Source organism: Entelurus aequoreus, linkage group LG11 (genome assembly GCF_033978785.1).
Source record: "Entelurus aequoreus isolate RoL-2023_Sb linkage group LG11, RoL_Eaeq_v1.1, whole genome shotgun sequence".
NCBI lineage: Eukaryota > Metazoa > Chordata > Actinopteri > Syngnathiformes > Syngnathidae > Entelurus > Entelurus aequoreus.
The window spans coordinates 20,395,990-20,405,989 of NC_084741.1; the positions used below are offsets into that span (position 1 = coordinate 20,395,990).

At 36.9% G+C, this 10,000-nt stretch overlaps 1 protein-coding gene across 5 annotated transcripts in view; it reads right to left on the reverse strand.

The window, feature by feature from the left end:
- znf385d (zinc finger protein 385D) overlaps window positions 1-10,000 on the reverse strand; it is a 528,085-nt gene that overhangs the window by 80,199 nt on the left and 437,886 nt on the right. The window lies entirely within an intron of this gene.

The window sequence follows — 10,000 nt, forward strand, 5'->3', positions numbered from 1 at the left end:
GAGGAGGCCGGGGGTGAGATGAGGGTGTTAGGGTGTAGGCCAGTGGTTCTTAACCCGGGTTCGAGCGAACCCTAGGGGTTCGGCAGAGGTCAAGACACACCCGACTCATCGTGTAAATCAGGGGTGTCAGAAGTGCGGCCCGGGGGCCAGTTGCGGCCCGCAGCTAATTGTTTGCCGGCCCGCCACACATTCTGGAAATGCTATTGCAAAAATTAAAAAGAAACGTTAAAAAAAGTGGAAATCTAACTAGAAAAAAGTTGCAATGTTGACACAAAGCTGCCATGCAGGCTGTTTTTTTTCTTCTTTTGTCTATCTTTATTTTTCTTTTTTTTTGCCATTGCTCAAAAAAAAAAAAAAAAAAAAAAAAAATCAATATTATAATGGATTATTGACCTATTCAAGGCTCCAATTATTTCAAATATTTCACTTTAAAATGTTTTATGTGGAAAAAATATTGTGTGGTTGCCATACAAAAACATCAACATTTTCTTTGACAAAAGAGCATAAAACAAACAAAATAATAGTTCAAACGTAAAATCGACAGATATATCTGAATTTGATCCCGTAACTTAAGTGTTGAAAGTTTAAAAAAATAAAAATGTATCACTTTATGAGTGGGGCACCTTTTGGATCCCAAATATATAAAATGGTATTTTATTTATCTTTTCACTGTGATTACTCAAAAGTAATAATGAATTAAAATCAACGGTGTCCTGCATTATTGATCTTTTTAAGGCTCTAATTACTTCACATCAAACATTGCTTTCTGAATGTTTTGGGCAGTGGGGGAAATACTGCATATTTCAGTTTTATTATAAAAAAACAAAGTTGTCTTTGACAGAAAAGGCATAAAACTTTATATCAACCTGAAGTTGATATACTGTAGAGATTTACTGTAAGCAGTAAATAAATAAATAAAATAATAATATGACTTGTTTTTAACATTTTAATGACTTAGACCCATTATGGTCCCGGGGAGCCTTAAAGGTTAAAAACAAAAAATCCATATATTTTGTTATGGTTTGAAAATGAAAAATATCAAAATGGCCCCCACATGCTTTATTTTTTCCGTATGCGGCCCTCAGTGGAAAAAGTTTGGACACCACTTGTGTAAATACAAACTTCTCCCTATCGGCGTATTATGGATACCCCCAAACAATGTTCCTCTCTAATTTACCATCTGATTTGCGGGTGTGTAATTTGTCGTGAGTTCATGCACTGTGTTGGTTTTGTTCTTTGAACAAGGTGATGTTCATGCACGGTTCATTTTGTGCACCAGTAAAAAAACAGATAACTTTGTCTTAAATTTGAAAAAAAAACAACCTTTTTTTTTTTTCACGAAAAGGGTTCGGGGAACGCCCATATGAAAGTGGTGGGGTTCGGTACTTCCAACAAGGTTAAGAACCACTGGTGTAGGCATACTTGCCAACCTTGAGACCTCCGAATTCGGGAGATGGGGGAGGGGTTTGAGGTGGGCGGGGTCGGGGTTGGCGGGGGAGGAGTATATTTATAGCTAGAATTCACTGAAATTCAAGTATTTCGTTTCATATATATAAATAAAATAACTACTTGACTTTCAGTGAATTGTACGCATATTTTACGCACCTAAATGCTGCACTTATGTTACGCACTTAACACGTGTACTTAACTTGTGCACTTAAGTGGCCCTATTTTACGCACTTAAATTGTGCACTTATGTTACGCACTTAACACATGTACTTAACTTGTGCACTTAAGTGGTGGCCATATTTTACGCACCTAAATGCTGCACTTATGTTACGCACTTAACACGTGTACTTAACTTGTGCACTTAAGTGGCCCTATTTTACGCACTTAAATTGTGCACTTATGTTACGCACTTAACACATGTACTTAACTTGTGCACTTAAGTGGTGGCCATATTTTACGCACCTAAATGCTGCACTTATGTTACGCACTTAACACGTGTACTTAACTTGTGCACTTAAGTGGTGGCCATATTTTACGCACCTAAATTGTGCATTTACAATATGCACTTAACACATTTACTTAACTTGTGCACTTAAGTGGTGGCCATATTTTACGCACCTAAATTGTGCACTTATATTACTCACTTAACACATTTACTTAACTTGTGCACTTAAGTAGTGGCCATATTTTACGCACCTAAATTGTGCACTTATAATACGCACTTAACACGTGTACTTAACTTGTGCGCTTAAGTGGTGGCCATATTTTAGGCACCTAAATTGTGCACTTATAATACGCACTTAACACGTGTACTTAACTTGTGCACTTAAGTGGTGGCCATATTTTACGCACCTAAATTGTGCACTTATAATATGCACTTAACACGTGTACTTAACTTGTGCACTTAAGTGGTGGCCATATTTTACGCACCTAAATTGTGCATTTATAATACGCACTTAACACATTTACTTAACTTGTGCGCTTAAGTGGTGGCCATATTTTACGCACCTAAATTGTGCATTTATAATATGCACTTAACACATTTACTTAACTTGTGCACTTAAGTGGTGGCCATATTTTACGCACCTAAATTGTGCACTTATATTACTCACTTAACACATTTACTTAACTTGTGCACTTAAGTAGTGGCCATATTTTACGCACCTAAATTGTGCACTTATGTTACGCACTTAACACGTGTACTTAACTTGTGCGCTTAAGTGGTGGCCATATTTTAGGCACCTAAATTGTGCACTTATAATACGCACTTAACACGTGTACTTAACTTGTGCACTTAAGTGGTGGCCATATTTTACGCACCTAAATTGTGCACTTATAATACGCACTTAACACGTGTACTTAACTTGTGCACTTAAGTGGTGGCCATATTTTACGCACCTAAATTGTGCATTTATAATACGCATTTAACACATTTACTTAACTTGTGCGCTTAAGTGGTGGCCATATTTTACGCACCTAAATTGTGCACTTATAATACGCACTTAACACATGTACTTAACTTGTGCACTTAAGTGGTGGCCATATTTTATGCACCTAAATTGTGCACTTATAATACGCACTTAACACGTGTACTTAACTTGTGCACTTAAGTGGTGGCCATATTTTACGCACCTAAATTGTGCATTTATAATACGCATTTAACACATTTACTTAACTTGTGCGCTTAAGTGGTGGCCATATTTTACGCACCTAAATTGTGCACTTATAATACGCACTTAACACGTGTACTTAACTTGTGCACTTAAGTGGTGGCCATATTTTACGCACCTAAATTGTGCATTTATAATATGCACTTAACACATTTACTTAACTTGTGCACTTAAGTGGTGGCCATATTTTACGCACCTAAATTGTGCACTTATATTACTCACTTAACACATTTACTTAACTTGTGCACTTAAGTGGTGGCCATATTTTACGCACCTAAATTGTGCACTTATAATACGCACTTAACACGTGTACTTCACTTGTGCGCTTAAGTGGTGGCCATATTTTAGGCACCTAAATTGTGCACTTATGTTATGCACTTGACACGTGTACTGTTTTGAGGATCTCTCTCCTGACTCTTCCCTTCTCTCCACAGATCTCACCTCTTAAGAGCGAGGATACTTTAGGAGTAGCTTTTATCTTTACTGGGATCTACTCTTCACTTTTTGGGGAACATCTAAGAAAACATCATGATTCTAAGAATGTTCCTAGCATTTGGCCACAAGGAGCAACTCTGCAAGAAGAATGTTTTGGAATACGGTCAAAAGGAGCAGAATGCAGATTTACAACTTGATATTTATGTAGTATTTTCTTGAAATAAACTTATTACAGTCCCCCGAGATGTTGGGCTCCAAAAGCCCCTAAAATGAGCAAGATAGAATCATTTACCAAAGTGTTTGTAGTTCGCAATGACCCTGCAGAACACCGTGGTTAGTTTGGAGATGCAATCTGCCACTTTGGCAGCAGAGGTCGCCAGATCCACCAAACAATCTGGATAGGGACAAGTCAGGAAAGGTCTGAGGCCAAGTCCACACGAACACAGATACTTAATAAACGCATACTTATCTCTGCGTTTAGGCCTCTTGTCCACACGCACACGCATACTTCTGTCCTTAAAAACGCAGACTTTTACAAACGCTGGCCAACGTGTAGAGTTCCAGAACTCTCCGTTTAGCGTATGCGTGTACACGGCTCAAACGGAGACTTGTGATGACGTCGCGGTTGTGCGCTGTTATTTCCAAGCTCAACAACACTGCCTTGCTGCCTTTAAACACATTTTTCAACCATTTTTGTATATATATATATATATATATATATATATATATATATATATATATATATATATATATATATATATATATATATATATATATATATATATATATATATATATATATATAAAGAGAAATACTTGAATTTTAGTTTACTACAGCTATATATATATATATATATATATATATATATATATATATATATATATATATATATATATATATATATATATATATATATATATATACCGTATTTCCTTGAATAGCCGCAGGGGCGCTAATTAATTTAAAACCTCTTCTCACCCCTGCGTTTACCAAAAGCAGGCGAGATTGCCATGCATGCGGTAATTATTTTAAAACCTCTTCTCACTCCAGCGCTTACCTTATCATGAAAAGCACATTTAATTAAAAAAAACGTTATTATGGTCTTACCTTTAGGTATAAATGAGTCCATGCCAGCTCCTTTTGAAGAAAAGCATCGATATAGAAGTCTTCCTTCAGTTTTAAAAGTCTCTCTGTCTCGATGGAGATCTTCCTTTTAAGTATTACCTCCTGCTTCGATTGAAAGTCCAGTTTAGAAAACTGTTTTATTTTAGATATGTAATCCTCCATGGTAAAATAAATGGCTGCGCACTATTGCTGCTGTTGTCTTCTTCTGCAGTACCAGCAGTCGCAAGAAGGATCACTAGCGCCCTCTACCACCAGGAGGCGGGAGTCATTTAATGACTCATGTTTGAGTCATTAAATGAATAAAGGTTTATTAAAAAAACAAAAACAAAAAAACATTTAATTAAAAAAACAAATGAATAAATAAAAAACTCTGCGCATGCGCATAGCATAGATCCAACGAATCGATGACTAAATTAATCGGCAACTATTTTAATAATCGATTTTAATCGATTAGTTGTTGCAGCCCTAATATATATATATATATATATATATATATATATATATATATATATATATATATATATATATATATATATATATATATATAGAGAAATACTTGAATTTTAGTTTACTACAGCTATATATAAATAAAAGTAATACTTTAATTTTTTGAACGAACCCCGCCCACCTTAACCTCCTCATGCTCTCTCAGGGAGAGCATGTTCCAAATTCCAAGCTGCTGTTTTGAGGCATGTGAAAGAAAAAAAAATGCACTTTGTGACTTCAATAATAAATATGGCGGTGCCATGTTGGCATTTTTTTTCCATAACTTGAGTTGATTTATTTGGAAAACCTTGTTACATTGTTTAATGCATCCAGCGGGGCATCACAACAAAATTAGGCATAATAATGTGTTAATTCCACGACTGTATATATTGGTATCGGTTGATATCGGAATCAGTAATTAAGAGTTGGACAATATTGGATAGCGGCAAAAAAGCCATTATCGGACATCTCTGTTAAAAATAGAACATGTTACAGCGGGGGGGTCGGATTTTATTCTTAGAAATCAAACAAGTACCAAAAAACAGAAAACAAGCCAGAGGAAAAACATGCCAATCGCACTGCACGCTAGGGCTACCACTTAGCATAGGCTAGAAGACAAGGAATACTCACATACAGTAACTGTAGCATGAAGCAAACAAAGAAGCCGGGCCGACTGACCGGCAAAGGCAGGCTTAAGTAATGCCTCTGATTAGTGCTCGGGGAACAGGTGAGCGTCCCAAACGCCAATCAGAGACAGGTAGAAATAATAAGTAACCATGGTAACTAAAAACAAACTCAAGGGTGCACAAAAACAGGAACTAGGGGAGTCCAAAACTAACAGAAAATAACAAAACAGGATCTGGGCCATGGATCATGACAGAACAAGCACATTCTGAAATTGTACAAATCATAATGTTGTTGTTTTTTTTTACAATTACCTGTTGCGGTTAATAGTATATATACTTTATTTGTCGTTCTGAATAAATGATGTGATAATGTTCATCGGTCACTGGCCTAGTGCAGTGTTTTTCAACCACTGTGATACAGTCTCGTGTGCCGTGGGAGTTTATCTAATTTCACCTATTTGGGTTAAAAATTATTTTTGCAAACCAGTCATTATAGTCTGCAAATGATGTGTTCTTGTTGGGTGTCGGTGCTGTCTAGAGCTCGGCAGAGTAACCGTGTAATACTCTTCCATATCAGTAGGTGGCAATTAGCTAATTGCTTTGTAGATGTCGGAAACAGCAGGAGGCAGGTACAGGTAAAAAGGTATCTAATGCTTAAACCAAAATAAAATAGACAAAAGGTGAGTGCCCCTAAGAAAAGGCATTGAAGCTTAGGGAAGGCTATGCAGAACGAAACTAAAACTGAACTGGCTACAAAGTAAACAAAAACAGAATGCTGGACGACAGCAAAGACTTACTGTGGAGCAAAGACGGCGTCCACAACGTACATCCGAACATGACATGACAATCAACAATGTCCCCACAAAGAAGGATAAAAACGACTGAAATATTCTTGACAAAGTAGATGCGGGAAATATCGCTCAAAGGAAGACATGAAACTGTTACAGGAAAATACCAACAAAACAGGAAAAGCCACCAAAATGGGAGCACAAGACAAGAACTAAAACACTACACACAGGAAAACAGCAAAAAAGTCAAAATAAGTCAGGGCGTGATGTGACAGGTGGTGACAGTACACCTACTTTGAGACAAGAGCTATAGTGATGCATGCTTGGTTGTGGTTTAAAGTCATATCCAACAATTTAAAGTCATATCCAACAATTGCGACAACAACTTTTTACTGTCAACTGAGTTTAGTTTTTTTAGTGATTTCTGCTGGTGGTGTGCCTCCGCGTTTTTTCAACGCAAAAAATTTGCCTTGGCTCAAAAAAGGTTGAAAAACACTGGCCTAGTGATTAGAGCAGGGGTGTCCAAAGTGCGGCCCGGGGGCCACTTGCGGCCCGCAGCTAATTGTTTACCGGCCCGCCACACATTCTGGAAATGCTATTGCAAAAATCAAAAAAACATTAAAAAAGTGTAATGAGGTGACATCTAACTAGAAAAAGTTGCAATGTTGACACAAAGCTGCCATGCAGGCTGTCTGTCTTTATGTTCCTTTTTTTGCCAATGCTCAAATAAAAAAAAAAAGGCAAAAAATCAATGTTATAATTATTAACCTATTCAAGGCTCCAATTACTTCAAATATTTCACATTAAAATGTTTTATGTGGAAAAAAATATTGCATATATTGTGTGGTTACCATATAAAAAACATCAAATATTTCTTTGACAAAAGAGCATCAAACAAACAAAATAATAGTTCAAACGTAAAATCGACAGAAATATCTGAAGTTGATCTCGTAACTTAAGTCTTGAAAGTAAGACAAATAATAATAAATATGTATCACTTTATGAGTGGGGGACATTTTGGATCCCAAAATATTTAGTGGGGATTTTTTTTATCTTTTCACTGTGATTAATCAAAAACAATAATGACAATAAAATCAATGGTGTCCCGCATTATTGATCTTTTCAGGGCTCCAATTGCTTTACAATTGTCCAAATACTGCATATTTCAGTTTTACTACAAAAAAACAAAGTTGTCTTTGACAGAAAAGGCGTAAGGCATTTTTTTTTTTTTTTTACTTTATATCAGGGGTGTCCAAACTTTTTCCACTGAGGGTCCACACACGGAAACATTTAAGCATATGGGGGCCATTTTGATATTTTTCATTTTCAAACCATAAAAAAATATATAAATTTTTTTTTTAACCTTTAGGGCTCCCTGGGACCAATCAAGGGTCAAGGGTCTTAAGTCAAATTATCATTATTATTTTTTACAGTATATATATAGTTTTACAGATGTTTTGTCTTTTTTTTTTTTTTTCCTCGAGCAATGACAAAAAAACATAAAATAAACAGACAAAAAAAAAACAACAAAAAAAACAGCCTGCATGGCAGCTTTGTGTCAACATTGCAACTTTTTCTCGTTAGATTTCACCTCATTCCACTGTTTTAAAATGTTTTTTTTTAATTTTTGCTATCCTATCAATTTTGCAATTTTTGCAGAATGTGTGGGGGGCCGGTAAACGATTAGCTGCGGGCCGCAAATGGCCCCCGGGCCGCACTTTGGACACCTCTGCTTTATATCAACCTGAAATTGATATACAGATTTATTGTAAGCGTTAAATAAAAAATAAAAAAAATAATAATTTGACTTGTTTTTAACATTTTAATGTTATTTTAATTTATTACGCGCCCCCCAACCAACTGTTACATCCGCGGCTGAGACTCTTTATGGGCCCCAGGAGCCCTAAAGGTAAAAAAAAAATCGATATATTTTGTTATGGTTTGAAAATAAAAAACATCAAAATGGCCCCCGCATGCTTTAATTTTTCGGTGTGCGGCCCTCAGTGGAAAAAGTTTGGACACCCCTGGGTTAGAGTGTCCACCCTGAGATCGGTAGGTCGAGTCATACCAAAAAGACTATAAAAATGGGACCCATTACCTCCCTGCTTGGCACTCAGCATCAAGGGTTGGAATTGGGGGTTGAATCACCCAAAATGATTCCCGGGCGCGGCCACCGCTGCTGCTCACTGCTCCCCTCACCTCCCAGGGGGTGGTGAACAAGGGGATGAGTCAAATGCAAAGGACACATTTCACCACTTCGATCGTTGGTACTTTAACTTTAACTTAATCAGTCAACTCATTGGTGTTTATTCTCAATCTATCAAGGTAAAAACAATGTATATCAAAATCAAATTACGGGATGTTATTTATGTAGTTTGATCATTTTTCTCGACTGATGTACTAACATGTGGTTTATTTTGTACATATGTGGCATCAACTACAAAGTCTACCAGATGGACACATTTAGAACAGCTGTTTCTTTCATTCAAAAATTTCAGGTGAATTTTTACGTTTAGTTTAGTCTTTATTTGAAGGGACAATGCACAGAAACATTAATAAGCTCAAAGACGGATATGTTCTGTACCAGATTATAGCTAAATAGCTAATTTCCATCTGCAGTCCCTGGCTACCTAAATTAAAGGGATACAAAAATCATGCAATAAAATGATGACAATAAAATCATACTAAAGCATGTAATCAAATTAAGAAAAGTCATAAAATGCCCTTTCTTGGACACACACTTAATATACAATACAACAACACCTCATTTACATCATCACACAAAGACAATACATTCACATCTGTCATCATTTGTAAAAACAACCATACCATCCATTTTATACTTAGCAAACTCATCCCGCGGGCCGGTTAAAACCTGCTCGCGGGCCTAATCCCGCCCTCGGCCCGTACGTTTGACACCCCTGACATGGACAGTTTTGAAACGACCCTTGTGTGGATTTAGATTGTTTTAACCCCAAATATGTGTTTTTGTAAACTCTCCGCGTTGGTGTGGACGTGGCCTAAGTGTAAATGTGTGACTTTGAATCAGATGAGTACTTAGTCCGCCTACGACAGGGGTCGGCAACCTTTACCACTCAAAGAGCCATTTTGGCAAGTTCCACAAATTAAAGAAAGTAATGGGAGCCACAAAAAAAATTTAAAATGAAAAACACCGCATACAAAGCTTTAATGCTTTGTGCTATGTTAACCAGTTAGTGCAGCCCGCGAGTTTTGAATGAATGGCGATTGATAGCGTCATACTTGCCAACCCTCTCATTTTTCCCGGGAGACTCCCGAATATCAGAACGTGATGACACTGTATTTGGCGCCCTCTACAGTCTGCCCTAACAGTGTACCTGCTCAAACACACGTTGAATGCAATTTCAGCTTGCTCACGTAAGTGACAGCAAGGCGTACTACC